General features: G+C 38.7%; 1 long non-coding RNA gene across 1 annotated transcript; it reads right to left on the bottom strand.

Moving 5' to 3' along the window:
- Positions 1-375: 375 nt before the first annotated feature.
- On the bottom strand, positions 376-7,974 carry LOC114671321 (uncharacterized). The gene is made up of 2 exons (XR_003721239.2): positions 7,866-7,974; positions 376-2,216 (listed from the first exon to the last, which is right to left on the bottom strand). It is a non-coding gene; the product is annotated as an uncharacterized LOC114671321 (long non-coding RNA).
- Between the last annotated feature and the right edge of the window lie 8,835 nt (positions 7,975-16,809).

Here is a 16,809-nt window from a genome sequence, read left to right on the forward strand (position 1 = left end):
CTGGGCCATGGTAGCGACGGGAGAGGCAGGTTCCACTCAGAGATCATTATTTCCCTTCTCGCTGCCTGTCCATCTTCACAGACTGCAGAGAGGCTTGTAAGCATGAGGACACACCCACCCTTAGATTCTGCCCACACTGTTTTGGAAGCCACACTTGATAGTAGATGGGAGCATAGATTTAGACAGATTTCAATTTAAATCCCAGATTTATTCCTAGATGTAAGAACTTGAGCATATTACTAAGCTCAGTTTCTTCATTATTAAAATGGGTGTAATACCTTCCTCCTAGTATTGTTGTAAGGCTTAAGTAAAAGATGTTGGGATCCATGCTGGGGGTGGTGGAGAATGAAAGAACACACAAAAGACAAAGACACACAGAGAATATGGCGGCCGCGCTCAGAGCCTCCGCCTCACTTTATTTATACCTCATAAACCCCACGTCAGCAGAAAGAATGTAATGCAAAACAAACTTTTTTTTTCCAGATGTAACCTTCTACTCAGTTCTTTGTTTCTATGCTCTTCCTTATCTGTCCGCCTTCTTGGCGCCTACGGGAGTTCATTAAAAGTTCAATTGGAGATACTGTCCTTGAGCCCTATCTATTCTCAGCATACTGTTTTCAAAGGCCCCTGCATTTCCCCCTTTTTGTTTTTGTTTTGCCTCAATCCTAAAAAGGTAGCCCATATTTGTTCCTGTGTTTTCTTTTGTTTTTGGAGGCGACAGAGGGAGCATCGAATTACCAAAAGAAGTAGACCCAATCCAAGTGCCCAAAGTAATATACTTCCAGAGATTGTAGAAATCCATGTTTTTATTTGGGTCCATGGGTTAAAGGCAGCAAGGCGCTGACCCAGCTTCTGCAGGGTTACGGTTCCAGACAACACATGTAATTGTTGTCGAAATGCTTCGGAAATGTTTTGAGTGAGTTCTTGGATGTCCAAACTAATATTTTTATGGCCTACTAATAATTTTCAGATTACGGTCCAATTTTGAGAGATGTTAAAAGGCACAGGCGTTACACAAAATTGAGTGGAGTTCCAATCACATTGTAATGTTATCCAAGTACTGAGTACAGTGAGCTGATTTCCAAGCCATGTCAATGTTTGCTCCATGTTGTCCAATCTTTTAGCAAGTTGAGAGTCAATGTTTTGTTGTTGAAGTCATAACCAGTGAGATTGTTTGTGTCATTGTTGCACAAATTCAGCATTTTGTATACTTTGATGTAGAGTGAGCCGTAGTGGAGATGATGGTGACAAGGCTCATCACCGAGGCAATTATAAGTCCAAGGGCACGGCGGGTTTGCTGGAGAGAAGTTCAAGTATAAGTTTTAAGAGGTGATGCCCCCCACGGTCGTGTAAGGTTAACAGGTAGCCAAATTTCTTTATGAGCCCTGAGGATATAAATATCCCCAGTAAAGTTGTGACACCAAGAATGATTGAGGCAAGACAAAAATGTACCCATATCTGTACAATTAACAATTCCCGTATTATTATCACATGTCAAATTTCCCGCTAATAATAGGTAGGGCTTACGGACACAAGCAATAATATATCGGGAGGTATTCCGATATAACTGAATATGAAAGGAGTTATTTGGGTTAGAAAGATTAAGGGACATATTCCCCACAAAAATGTTAATGGCATCGCCTGTAGCTAACAACTTCCAAAGATGACTCTGTACTTTAGGCCTCCTTCACGCCATACCAAGGTTTCATTACTGTTAGCGGCAATACTTTTATTTACCCAGTGTTATTTCAAAGGTATGTGACTAAATTTTATTTGAAAATCACCGTGCACACTCCAATCAGTTATTTACATTTTATTGTATTTTAAAAAATCCAGGGTTTAGTTCCCCGACATTGTTGTCACTCCAGCACCTCAATATTAGGAGAAACCTCTAGAATAGGACAAAAAAGTAAAGAACTATGAATAGTTTCATTACTATATACAGTATGATTATATTAAAAGCTTTTAGTTACAATAATAACAATTTTAGCAGCCACATGACTATGATTATAGTGAACAGCCCAGGCTTCATGCGATTTTCGGAGACAATGAGGACTATTTCCCATACATATTGGAAGTCCTTCCACTCCAAACTGATATGTGCTGATTATAATTCCTGTTTTCCGTTTTATGTTGTCTTTGTCCATATAGGGGGACGGCATCCAAGTAATGTCATTGGTGAAAACCTTAATTTCCACCTCCTCCCAGGCGACTCCCTGATACAAGGGCGGAAAGGGAATATAAGTCCAATATTCATACAAAGCCTCACTAAGAGAAATAAGTCCCCTGTCGAGGCACATCTAACAAAGGAAGAAATGCATGCTGAATCCAGTTTTTTTTTTTCAACAGGATTTCAATTATCTTGTAGGAAACCACTTAGGTCCGCTCCCTGTAAGGACAAGAGCATAGCCCCGTCCCTGTTTTAGAACTTGCCCTTGAACATACTTACCTTCTTCATTAGGATACCAAACCTTTAAATTGTCAGCAGGGACTATCACCGAGGGAGGTGAGGAAAGATGGGTTACGGCAGCGGAATCTTGCAATTGTCTCCATTGATTTAAAAAAATTAAGGTAAAAAGAACCTTCAAAATCTGGTTTCTGGGGGGCTCATTTTCCCCTTTTTGTTTTAGTAGTTGAGTTTTTAAAGTTAAATTTGTGCGCTTAATGATGGCTTGACCTTGACTGTTGCCCGGGATACCGGTGATATGTTGAATATTGTATTGTTGTAAGAAAACTTGTAATTTATGAGAGACATGGGCAGGGGCATTATTAGTTTTAAGTATAAGAGGAATGCCCATGATGGCGAATCAAACCAAGAGATGTGTAATAACAGAATTAGCTTTTATAGATGGTAACGGAGTGGCCCATTGAAAATGAGAAAAGGTATTAATGGTATGATGAACATACTTTAATTGTCTAAAGAAGGGACATCTCATGGATTAACCCCAGGATGGAAGGATGGAATGCTCAAAGGAGTATAGGATAGACAAGCTCGAATAAGAGAACGAGCTTGTTTTTTTTTTTTTTTTGTAGTATGTAGGTGGCCGATTAAAAGTGAATTAATCTGAGTATTACCATGAACTAATGGTCCAGGAAATTGAGAATGAGAACGAAGATGAGTGGTGAATAAAGGAGCTCGACGTTGGCTTAAAGTAGAAGATAACAAGGAAAAGAGTTTTTGAAGAGAAGAAGTAGTACAAAGAGGTAAAGTGGCCTGAGAAATATAAGAAGTAACATAAATGGCGTATTGAGAATTACTAACAATGTTACAACCAGTAGTAGGGAAATTAAGTAAGACCATGAGAATAGTAAACAGTTTTTCCTGTTGTACCGAGGGATAAGGATAAACTGTAACTTGAGATTGATGAACACTTCAATATTTAGCCTTACCATTGTTATTAGCATTAGTAAAAAAGGTAGGACCTTGAATAGGAAATACAGAAATTGGTGGGAAAGGCAACACAGAATGTTACCTAAAAAATGAAAAGATTGGAGACTTAGGATATTGGGTAGAAAATTGTCCAACAAAAGAAGCGCAAGTAACTTGTTAAGAATTAGAAGTTGTAAGAAGATAAGTGATTTGATTATGAGTGAATTGAGGAATAATTAAGGAAGGATCTTTTCTCCAAAGTTGTCGACAGTGATGCCGTCCTTTGATGATTAGTTTAGCTAAATGATTGATATAAGTAGTCAAGCGTTTAGATATTTTATTGGACAAAAAGATCCATTTTAGTGGTTGACTAGTTTGATGAATCATTTTTGTGGGAGAAGGCAAAGTATGAAATAAACAAAAGGAAGGGCCTTTTGAAGTTGTTTTTCAACAAGTTGGAGTTCCTGTAAAGCCAAAGGAGTTAAATGGCGTGAGTTGTCTAAGTGACTGTCTCTTTTTAGAATAGAAAAAAGATGTTATAACTGATATGTTGGTATTTCTAAAGCAGGACGCATTCAATTAATGTTTTCTAGAAGTTTTTGAAAATCATTTAATGTTTTTAAATGATCACGTCAAATTTGAATTTTTGGGGGTCGAATATGTTTTTAAGGTATAACCTAAATATTGAATAGGAAAATTTAGTTAAATTTTTTTTGTGGCAATATTAAGGGAGTAGAAAGAAAGCTGAGTTTGTAATGATACAAAAGCATCTTGCTGCTTTTTTTTTGGTGGGTGTAGCAAGAAGAATGTCATCCATATAATGATATAAAAAAATAGAAGGATGACGCTTTTGAACAGGATCTAAGGCCCTATGGACAAATTTTTGACACAAGGTAGGGCTATTTAACGTAACTTGAGGTAAAACTTTCTATTGATATCGAGAAAGTGGCTGAAAATTATTAAAAACAGGGACAGAGAAGATCCATACAATGATAAATTAACACAGTTAGAAACTGATTGTTTACAGGATTTAAAGTTCTATGTACGAATTTTTGACATATAGTAGGGCTATTAAGTATACCCTGGGGAAGAAGTTTTTGTTGATATTTTTGAATAGGTTGTCTATTATTATATTTAGGAATAATAAAGGCAAACTTTTTACAATTTTGAGGTTGTAATGGAATAGAGAAAAAACAATTTTTGAGATCTATGACCATTAATTTTTAACTCTGTGGGATAAGGGCAGGATTAGGAAGACCGGGCTGTAAACTTTTCCTAGGTTGAATGTAAACACTTATAGTTTTAAGAACAAGACAAAGACGGGAATTTTATGCAGAAGTACGTGGCTTTAGATTTCTCTTGGCCATTTGTTTTTTGACTTACTTTTTTAAAATCCTAAGTATTTTTTTAGATAATGGCCACTGTTTTACCTAAAGAGGAGTGGTCGTTTTACACTTTAATTATAAAACTTGAGGCTGGTGAACAGTGGCTATGAGTTTAAAGGATTGTAGCCCATTTTGAACATTATATTTTTGACAGTTGAGGAAATATGAAGAATGTTTAAAAAAGCACCAAATTGTTATGAAAGATTTTGTCCCCAAAGATTAATATTGATAGGAATAATATAAAAAAACACTTGACCTTGTTGACCTTTAGGACCGACACAGGTTAAAGGTTTTACGTTTTGATAAACCACAGAAGTAGCACCCAAGTCAGTGAGTATAACTGAAACTTATCTTTTTTTCTATTGTATAGGCCACTAATTTAAACAAATAATAGACATATTTACCCCCATATCAATTAACCTTTTAAAAACTATTTTATTAATATGTAATGAACATAAGGGCTTTTGATTAGAAACTAAAGTTTTCCAAAAAACAGTTTTTTCTGTGTTACCAAACCCTTCCTATTGAGAATACATTCCCCGGCCTCTAGGCATATAAATTGTGAACTTATACCATAATAAGAATTTTATTAGTAACATCAAGATCAACGATTTTTGAAATCATCATTAACTTCCATATAGTACTGTTGTTTTGACCTAACAAAAGTCCTACATGTCCTTTTGGCAAAGGGCCACACACTCTAATAGTTAATTTATATACTTTTTTATTAGGAGACAAAGTATAAGGCTGAGTAATAGCTAAGTCAGCAGCGGCGCTCTGCTTAGTTGCCGCATAAAGCTGAGAAACTGGGGTAAGGTTTGGGATCCTTAAGGAGGACTTGAATTTATTTCTTAATGTTGTAGGCCATTGCTCACTGAATATTGTAGTAGACTTGTATTGTAATTGTTGGGGCCTTAAACCTGTGGGCCCTGACTCTCATTTTCCAGGAAAGGAGATAGTAAATTTCCACTTTTATCAGTTTTGGAATGACATTTATTTGTCCAATGTCGACCTTTATTACAACATTTGTACACCTCTGAAGGTAGCTTTTTGCCTTGAGGGATAAAAGTGTTCAATTTTTATGACATTTTTTTTTTTAAATGTCTAGGTTTACCACACTGAAAACAAATACCTTGTTTGTTATTTTCTTTTAAGGCTTTAGACAAAGCTCCAGCAAATAATTGAGCATTATAAATAGCCCCTCTAACACTAACACAAGTTTTATTATTTTTATCTAAATTGGCCCCATTGGCCTTTAACGATTTTAACAATTTTTGACAGTCAGTATAAGTATTTTTAAAAGACAATGTTTGCAACAAAATTTTTGAAGTAAAGCCAGCACTCAAAATTTTTAAGACAGTATCCTGAAGACGGGCTACGAAATTTGGATAGGGTTTATTTGTGCCCTGTAAAATCTTCACAGAGGAAAGGGAAGATTTTCCTGTTATCTTTACCTTATTTTAGGCCCTTAAAAACAAAGTTTTGATTTGAGTAAAGACAACATCATCTAGACCAGTCTAAGCATTAAGAGTAGCATATTGGCCCGTGCCTGTGAGTTGTTCCTCAGTGGGTCCTGGGGGATCACACATAACATTTTTTTTAGTCTGTACATGTGCCTTGTCCATTTACCAGCTGTGTAATTATAACCACTGAGAACGATCAAGAAAAGCCTTCCCCAAAGTCTTCCAGTCTATAGGAATCATTAAATTTTCTGATGAAAAAATATCAAGAAGACCAAGGATAGGGGTCCATAGTTAGAAATGGCAGCTTTTATTTTTTAAAAAAATTTAATTTGTAAGGCATTAAATTGGACATTATTGCCACCATTTGAAAACTGAGTATTAGGCGCAAAAGAAGCACAAATAATTAGAAACAGATCCAGCTCCTTAAATTTTTTTTTAATTAAAAGTATATATAATATATAATAATACTCATATCCCCAAATATAAAGAATCCCAACATATTAATAAGAAAAGGCAAATAACCCAACCAAAAGTAGTAGAACAAAGAAATGACAATAAACCTATATGTCTAACATCATTACTCACTAGGAAATATGTATATCAATACCAAATTGAGAATCATTATATACACAATACAATGGTTAAAATTTAAAAACACAGAAAATATCAAGAGGTAGTTAATGTGTTAAGCAACTCGAATACTCAACTTTTGTTTGGAGTGTAAATTGGTGGAACCTATGCACCCCTATAACATAACAATTCCCTAGCTGGGGTTATTAATACTATATTAATATTAATAGTTAATATTAATGTGCTTATTTATTGACTATTGAAATACTCATAATATTTTAACAAACAATAAGATATACATATACACTGGTTTTGACATATTAAACAGGTGTTTAGTATAAATTTAAAGTATGTCTGATGTGAACAGGGCTTCAACTTTGCCAAACAAAGGTAAAGATAAGGAAGCCGGGGGGTTGGAGGCTCTGGAAAATCCTTTTTTAACAGGGCAGAAGGAAAAGAAACAGGGAAAGCTCGCAAAGGTGAATTAGAAGAATATATCTGTAATATTTGTTGAAGCATTTCCATAATACACTGTATGTCAGAATTTCCCTTAGAAGAAGGAAAAGCTGGCTTTTTTTCTTCTCCCCCTTTTGCTACCCCCCCAACCTCTGTTATCCTGGCACAAATGGGCTCCATTTCAGATTTATTTTTTTCCCAAATCCTTAGATACCTTTTCTCCTGTGGCTACATTACCACACTCTGAATCAGTCTCAAGTAACTCTAATGTCTGAGTGATAGAGTTACACAAGGTCCACAATTTTAGAGGCATAATATACCCTAACTGGAGAGCTCTAAGCAGAGCTTTTACTACCTGTAACCATTCTCTGTGATTCAGCTGCACTTTAGTCTGATACTGAAACCAGTAACAATGTTGTTCAACATGGGCAAACAATCACTTCAAAGTCTTTTTCTTTCACTTCTACTCCTATAGACAGCAACAGTCCTTGAAACAGGCGTAAATATTCTGAGGCCAGAGAGATGGAATTCCCATAATGAAAGCTTAAGAAGGTTCCCCTTAACAATATCCAGGGCTTACCCGCCCCTAGGGGGTTCCCCTTCTTGTTCTCCCCTACTCACCCCTGCTGACCCTGCTCGCTGCGCCACTTGTTGGGGTCTGTGCCGGGGGTGGTGGAGAATGAAAGAACACACAAAAGACAAAGACACACAGAGAATATGGCGGCCGCGCTCAGAGCCTCTGCCTCACTTTATTTATACCTCATAAACCCCACGTCAGCAGAAAGAATGTAATGCAAAACAAACTTTTTTTTTCCAGATGTAACATTCTACTCAGTTCTTTGTTCCTATGCTCTTCCTTATCTGTCCGCCTTCTTGGCGCCTACGGGAGTTCATTAAAAGTTCAATTGGAGATACTGTCCTTGAGCCCTATCTATTCTCAGCATACTGTTTTCAAAGGCCCCTGCAAAAAGAGTCTCCAAAGAGCACACAGCAGAGCACATGGCATATATTAGGACTTCATAAAGAACAGTTTCTGCAAATGAAGGTTTTTCTATTCAATATTTAAGGAGAGATTAACTAAACACCCAACTAAACACTTTGCTGGTGCTTGGGGAACAAGGAAAGGACAGTGTATATCCTCACTGAATTAACTGCTAGTGGATGAAAAAAGATTTCATGTGTGAAATTAGAGACCAAGTTATAGCCTATGATAGGTATAGAACTTGCCCAATCATATACCTTTAGGTGCAGGTGCATTTGTAGAGAACATTGAAGAGAAAGACATAGCCATTAAAAGGAATGAAACAATGACATTTGCAGCAACCTAGATGGAGTTGGAGGCTATTATTATAAGTAAAGTAACTCAGGAATAGAAAACTAAATATTGTATATTCTCACTTATAAGTAGGAGCTAAGCTATGAGGATGCAAAGGCATAAGAATGATAATTTGAACTATGGGGTCTTGGGGGCAAAGGTGGGAGGGGGTGTACACTGCTCGGTGACAGGTGCACCCCATGATCACCACTAAATCACCACTAAATAACTTATCCATGTAATCAAAACCACCTGTTCCCCAAAAGCGATTGAAATAAAATTACAAAAGGAGGAAGATAATCTTTCCTTAATTCGTTCTATTCTTCATTTTCTAGAACATGCATACCAATGTACCCACCTGGGTGGCTATTTCCATACTGTATAAGAATACACATGGAAATATGGTCATTTTGACCTGTTTCCTAATGGTGTTTAGATACATATACATGTATTGCTACCACACACAAGCGCGCACACACACACACACTCATGCACACGCCATTAAGTTATATCAAGACCTGGGGCGGAGCAAGATGGGCGAATAGGAGCAGCTCCAGTCTCCAACTCCCAGCGCGAGCGACACAGAAGACCGGTGATTTCTGCATTTTCAACTGAGGTACTGGGTTCATCTCACTGGGGAGTGCCGGACGATCGGTGCTGGTCAGCTGCTGCAGCCCGACCAGCGAGAGCTGAAGCAGGGTGAGGCATTGCCTCACCTGGGAAGCGCAAGGGGGAAGGGAGTCCCTTTTCCTAGCCAGGGGAACTGAGACACACAACACCTGGAAAATCGGGTAACTCCCACCCCAATACTGCGCTTTAAGCAAACAGGCACACCAGGAGATCATATCCCACACCTGGCCGGGAGGGTCCCACACCCACGGAGCCTCCCTCATTGCTAGTGCAGCAGTCTGTGATCTACCGGCAAGGCAGCAGCGAGGCTGGGGGAGGGGCGCCCGCCATTGCTGAGGCTTAAGTAGATAAACAAAGCTGCTGGGAAGCTCGAACTGGGTGGAGCTCACAGCAGCTCAAGGAAACCTGCCTGTCTCTGTAGACTCCACCTCTGGGGACAGGGCACAGTAAACTAAACAAACGCAGCAGACACCTCTGCAGACGCAAACGACTCTGTCTGACAGCTTTGAAGAGAGCAGTGGATCTCCCAACACGGAGGTTGAGATCTGAGAAGGGACAGACTCCCTGCCGCAAGTGGGTCCCTGACCCCTGAGTAGCCTAACTGGGAGACATCCCCCACTAGGGGCAGTCTGACACCCCACACCTCACAGGGAGGAGTACACCCCTGAGAGGAAGCTTCCAAAGCAAGAATCAGACAGGTACACTCGCTGTTCAGAAATATTCTATCTTCTGCAGCCTCTGCTGCTGATACCCATGCAAACAGGGTCTGGAGTGGACCTCAAGCAATCTCCAACAGACCTACAGCTGAGGGTCCTGACTGTTAGAAGGAAAACTATCAAACAGGAAGGACACCTACACCAAAACCCCATCAGTACATCACCATCATCAAAGACCAGAGGCAGATAAAACCACAAAGATGGGGAAAAAGCAGGGCAGAAAAGCTGGAAATTCAAAAAATAAGAGCGCATCTCCCCCGGCAAAGGAGCGCAGCTCATCTCCAGCAACGGATCAAAGCTGGACGGAGAATGACTTTGACGAGATGAGAGAAGAAGGCTTCAGTCCATCAAATTTCTCGGAGCTAAAGGAGGAATTACGTACCCAACACAAAGAAACTAAAAATCTTGAAAAAAAAGTGGAAGAATTGATGGCTAGAGTAATTAATGCAGAGAAGGTCCTAAACGAAATGAAAGAGATGAAAACCATGACACGAGAAATACGTGACAAATGCACAAGCTTCAGTAACCGACTCGATCAACTGCAAGAAAGAGTATCAGTGATTGAGGATCAAATGAATGAAATGAAGCGAGAAGAGAAACCAAAAGAAAAAAGAAGAAAAAGAAATGAACAAAGCCTGCAAGAAGTATGGGATTATGTAAAAAGACCAAATCTACGTCTGATTGGGGTGCCTGAAAGTGAGGGGGAAAATGGAACCAAGTTGGAAAACACTCTTCAGGATATCATCCAGGAGAACTTCCCCAACCTAGTAGGGCAGGCCAACATTCAAATCCAGGAAATACAGAGAACGCCACAAAGATACTCCTCGAGAAGAGCAACTCCAAGACACATAATTGCCAGATTCACCAAAGTTGAAATGAAGGAAAAAATCTTAAGGGCAGCCAGAGAGAAAGGTCGGGTGACCCACAAAGGGAAGCCCATCAGACTAACAGCAGATCTCTCAGCAGAAAGTCTCCAAGCCAGAAGAGAGTGGGGGCCAATATTCAACATTCTTAAAGAAAAGAATTTTCAACCCAGAATTTCATATCCAGCCAAACTAAGTTTCATAAGTGAAGGAGAAATAAAATCATTTACAGATAAGCAAATGCTTAGAGATTTTGTCACCACTAGGCCTGCCTTACAAGGGAACCTGAAGGAAGCACTAAACATGGAAAGGGACAACCGGTACCAGCCATTGCAAAAACATGCCAAAATGTAAAGACCATTGAGGCTAGGAAGAAACTGCATCAACTAACGAGCAAAATAACCAGTTAATATCATAATGGCAGGATCAAGTTCACACATAACAATATTAATCTTAAATGTAAATGGACTAAATGCTCCAATTAAAAGACACAGACTGGCAAACTGGATAAAGAGTCAAGACCCATCAGTCTGCTGTATTCAGGAGACCCATCTCACATGCAGAGACATACATAGGCTCAAAATAAAGGCATGGAGGAAGATTTACCAAGCAAATGGAGAACAAAAAAAAAGCAGGGGTTGCAATACTAGTCTCTGATAAAACAGACTTTAAACCATCAAAGATCAAAAGAGACAAAGAAGGCCATTACATAATGGTAAAGGGATCAATTCAACAGGAAGAGCTAACTATCCTAAATATATATGCACCCAATACAGGAGCACCCAGATTCATCAAGCAAGTTCTTAGAGACTTACAAAGAGACTTAGACTCCCATACAATAATAATGGGAGACTTCAACACTCCACTGTCAACATTAGACAGATCAACGAGACAGAAAGTTAACAAGGATATCCAGGAATTGAACTCATCTCTGCAGCAAGCAGACCTAATAGACATCTATAGAACTCTCCACCCCAAATCAACAGAATATACATTCTTCTCAGCACCACATCGTACTTACTCCAAAATCGACCACGTAATTGGAAGTAAAGCACTCCTCAGCAAATGTACAAGAACAGAAATTATAACAAACTGTCTCTCAGACCACAGTGCAATCAAACTAGAACTCAGGACTAAGAAACTCAATCAAAACCGCTCAACTACATGGAAACTGAACAACCTGCTCCTGAATGACTACTGGGTACATAACGAAATGAAGGCAGAAATAAAGATGTTCTTTGAAACCAGTGAGAACAAAGATACAACATACCAGAATCTCTGGGACACATTTAAAGCAGTGTGTAGAGGGAAATTTATAGCACTAAATGCCCACAAGAGAAAACAGGAAAGATCTAAAACTGACACTCTAACATCGCAATTAAAAGAACGAGAGAAGCAAGAGCAAACATATTCGAAAGCTAGCAGAAGGCAAGAAATAACTAAGATCAGAGCAGAACTGAAGGAGATAGAGACACAAAAAACCCTCCAAAAAATCAATGAATCCAGGAGTTGGTTTTTTGAAAAGATCAAAAAAATTGACAGATCACTAGCAAGACTAATAAAGAAGAAAAGAGAGAAGAATCAAATCGACGCAATTAAAAATGATAAAGGGGATATCACCACCGACCCCACAGAAATACAAACTACCATCAGAGAATACTATAAACACCTCTACGCAAATAAACTGGAAAATCTAGAAGAAATGGATAATTTCCTGGACACTTACACTCTTCCAAGACTAAACCAGGAAGAAGTTGAATCCCTGAATAGACCAATAGCAGGCTCTGAAATTGAGGCAACAACTAATAGCCTACCAACCAAAAAAAGTCCAGGACCAGATGGATTCACAGCTGAATTCTACCAGAGGTACAAGGAGGAGTTGGTACCATTCCTTCTGAAACTATTCCAGTCAATAGAAAAAGAGGGAATCCTCCCTAACTCATTTTATGAGGTCAACATCATCCTGATACCAAAGCCTGGCAGAGACACAACAAAAAAAGAGAATTTTAGACCAATATCCCTGATGAACATCGATGCAAAAATCCTCAATAAAATACTGGCAAACCAGATTCAGCAACACATCAAAAAGCTTATCCACCATGATCAAGTGGGCTTCATCCCTGGGATGCAAGGCTGGTTCAACATTCGCAAATCAATAAACATAATCCAGTATATAAACAGAACCAAAGACAAGAACCACATGATTATCTCAATTGATGCAGAAAAGGCTTTTGACAAAATTCAACAGCCCTTCATGCTAAAAACCCTCAATAAATTCGGTATTGATGGAACGTACCTCAAAATAATAAGAGCTATTTATGACAAACCCACAGCCAATATCATACTGAATGGGCAAAAACTGGAAAAATTCCCTTTGAAAACTGGCACAAGACAGGGATGCCCTCTCTCACCACTCCTATTCAACATAGTGTTGGAAGTTCTGGCTAGGGCAATCAGGCAAGAGAAAGAAATCAAGGGTATTCAGTTAGGAAAAGAAGAAGTCAAATTGTCCCTCTTTGCAGATGACATGATTGTATATTTAGAAAACCCCATTGTCTCAGCCCAAAATCTCCTTAAGCTGATAAGCAACTTCAGCAAAGTCTCAGGATACAAAATTAATGTGAAAAATCACAAGCATTCTTATACACCAGTAACAGACAAACAGAGAGCCAAATCAGGAATGAACTTCCATTCACAATTGCTTCAAAGAGAATAAAATACCTAGGAATCCAACTTCCAAGGGATGTAAAGGACCTCTTCAAGGAGAACTACAAACCACTGCTCAGTGAAATCAAAGAGGACACAAACAAATGGAAGAACATACCATGCTCATGGATAGGAAGAATCAATATCGTGAAAATGGCCATACTGCCCAAGGTAATTTATAGATTCAATGCCATCCCCATCAAGCTACCAATGAGTTTCTTCACAGAATTGGAAAAAACTGCTTTAAAGTTCATATGGAACCAAAAAAGAGCCTGCATCTCCAAGACAATCCTAAGTCAAAAGAACAAAGCTGGAGGCATCACGCTACCTGACTTCAAACTATACTACAAGGCTACAGTAACCAAAACAGCATGGTACTGGTACCAAAACAGAGATATAGACCAATGGAACAGAACAGAGTCCTCAGAAATAATACCACACATCTACAGCCATTTGATCTTTGACAAACCTGAGAGAAACAAGAAATGGGGAAAAGATTCTCTATTTAATAAATGGTGCTGGGAAAATTGGCTAGCCATAAGTAGAAAGCTGAAACTGGATCCTTTCCTTACTCCTTATATGAAAATTAATTCAAGATGGATTAGAGACTTAAATGTTAGACCTAATACCATAAAAATCCTAGAGGAAAACCTAGGTAGTACCATTCAGGACATAGGCATGGGCAAAGACTTCATGTCTAAAACACCAAAAGCAACGGCAGCAAAAGCCAAAATTGACAAATGGGATCTCATTAAACTAAAGAGCTTCTGCACAGCAAAAGAAACTGCCATCAGAGTGAACAGGCAACCTACAGAATGGGAGAAAATTTTTGCAGTCTACTCATCTGACAAAGGGCTAATATCCAGAACCTACAAAGAACTCAAACAAATTTACAAGAAAAAAAAAACAACCCCATCAAAAAGTGGGCAAAGGATATGAACAGACATTTCTCAAAAGAAGACATTCATACAGCCAACAGACACATGAAAAAATGCTCATCATCACTGGCCATCAGAGAAATGCAAATCAAAACCACAATGAGATACCATCTCACACCAGTTAGAGTGGCGATCATTAAAAAGTCAGGAAACAACAGGTGCTGGAGAGGATGTGGAGAAATAGGAACACTTTTACACTGTTGGTGGGATTGTAAACTAGTTCAACCATTATGGAAAACAGTATGGCGATTCCTCAAGGATCTAGAACTAGATGTACCATATGACCCAGCCATCCCATTACTGGGTATACACCCAAAGGATTATAAATTATGCTGCTATAAAGACACATGCACACGTATATTTATTGCAGCACTATTCACAATAGCAAAGACTTGGAATCAACCCAAATGTCCATCAGTGACAGATTGGATTAAGAAAATGTGGCACATATACACCATGGAATACTATGCAGCCATAAAAAAGGATGAGTTTGAGTCCTTTGTAGGGACTTGGATGCAGCTGGAATCCATCATTCTTAGCAAACTATCACAAGAACAGAAAACCAAACACCGCATGTTCTCACTCATAGGTGGGAACTGAACAATGAGATCACTCGGACTCAGGAAGGGGAACATCACACACCGGGGCCTATCATGAGGAGGGGTGAGGGGGGAGGGATTGCACTGGGAGTTATACCTGATGTAAATGATGAGTTGATGGGTGCAGCACAGCAACATGGCACAAGTATACATATGTAACAAACCTGCACGTTATGCATATGTACCCTACAACTTAATGTATAATGATAATAAATAAACTAAAAAAATAATAAAATAAAAAATAAAAATAAAAAAAAAATTATATCAAGACCTATTTTATCCCTAAAAAGAAGTAAACATTTGGCGATAAAAATAAAAATGTCTTTAAAACCATTTTTTTTATACTAAAGATTATTGTCTGTGGAAGTCCTGAAATAATGAGTTTAAAAGTTCATTGGTTATGAGCTACCCCAAAACAATTTACTTAAATTATTTTTTTAAAATCTGTGCTTTTAGGTAGGCTAAATCTATGTGTTCCCTATAGTCTTGTTTCAATAACTTTATTTATGCATATGTTTCTTAGAGAAGGTAATTTTTACAACTATTGTAAAATTTTTTGAATTTGTGACATCTAATGATATGGTTTGGCTGTGTCCCCACCCAAATCTCATCTTGAGTTCCCACGTGTTGTGGGAGGGACCTGCTGGGAGGTAATTGAATCACGGGAGCAAGTCTTTCTCCTGCTGTTCTCATGATTGTGAATAAGTCTGATGAGATCTGATGGTTTTAAAAAGAGGCATTCCCCTGCACAAGCTCATTTTCTGTCTGCTGCCATCTACACAAGATGTGACTTGCTCCTCCTTGCCTTCCGCCATAGTTGTGAGGCTTCCCCAGCCACATGGAACTGTAAGTCCAATTAAACCTCTTTCCTTTGTAAATTGCTCTGTATTGGGTATGTCTTTATCAGTGAAAGTGGACTAATACATCTAATACGTTTGAAGATATAGTTCATTTTAGAATTTTATGTAACATTCATGGTTATAATGCATTAATTCCTTGAATATAGAAACTAAACAGTAAAATGCTATTTTGCACATTACAAATATTAAAAAGACATCAAATACAAAGTTTTACTTTGGCCCTGATGGTCTTTTTAATTGCCTCAATAGAATCAGAAAATAGAACCCTGTTTCCCAGGTCTATCAGACCTTCCTGGAACAAACAGAGAACATTTGGCCATGACCAGTTCTGCTTGGATCCGTGCCAACTCTCTCACTTAGATGGCAGCATTGAGAAAGGTCACCAGGTTTTTATTGTGGCCTCAGTTCCACTCCTGCTCGCTGGAAACCTTAGGACTTGGAGGACTAGATGAGGACTGGAAAACCTAGTACCAACAACAAGATCACAGTTCTCAGATTTGCATGAGCTTGACATTCATTACATACCACGGACTTTGGCATGAGGACATTAAAAGTAGATGGACAAACCCAATCTCCATTCTGAGTTACATAGCTGAGGCTGAAACTGATGTGGTAGGGAGGTGGTCATAGCTTGGGTAATGAGGCCTTTGCAGACTGCATGTGCAACTGTACTTTGAGGCACTGTTGTGAATACACCCAGTACCTCCTCAGAGAAAGCCATGGAGTTTTATCTTTGAGAATTGTTCAACGCTAAGCTCAGTGTGCATGCCAAGTCCAGCATGCTAATTCAGTGTGACAAGACTGTCAACCTGGTCCACTTAAGCAGTGGCTAACGCCACATTCCAGCATAACCTGAGTCAACCCTGCCAGAGGAAGACTGGAAAGGATACACTCAAGAATCCATCATATGTTGTTCCTCTGTGCCTCATTGGAATGTC

Source organism: Macaca mulatta, chromosome 12 (genome assembly GCF_049350105.2).
Source record: "Macaca mulatta isolate MMU2019108-1 chromosome 12, T2T-MMU8v2.0, whole genome shotgun sequence".
NCBI lineage: Eukaryota > Metazoa > Chordata > Mammalia > Primates > Cercopithecidae > Macaca > Macaca mulatta.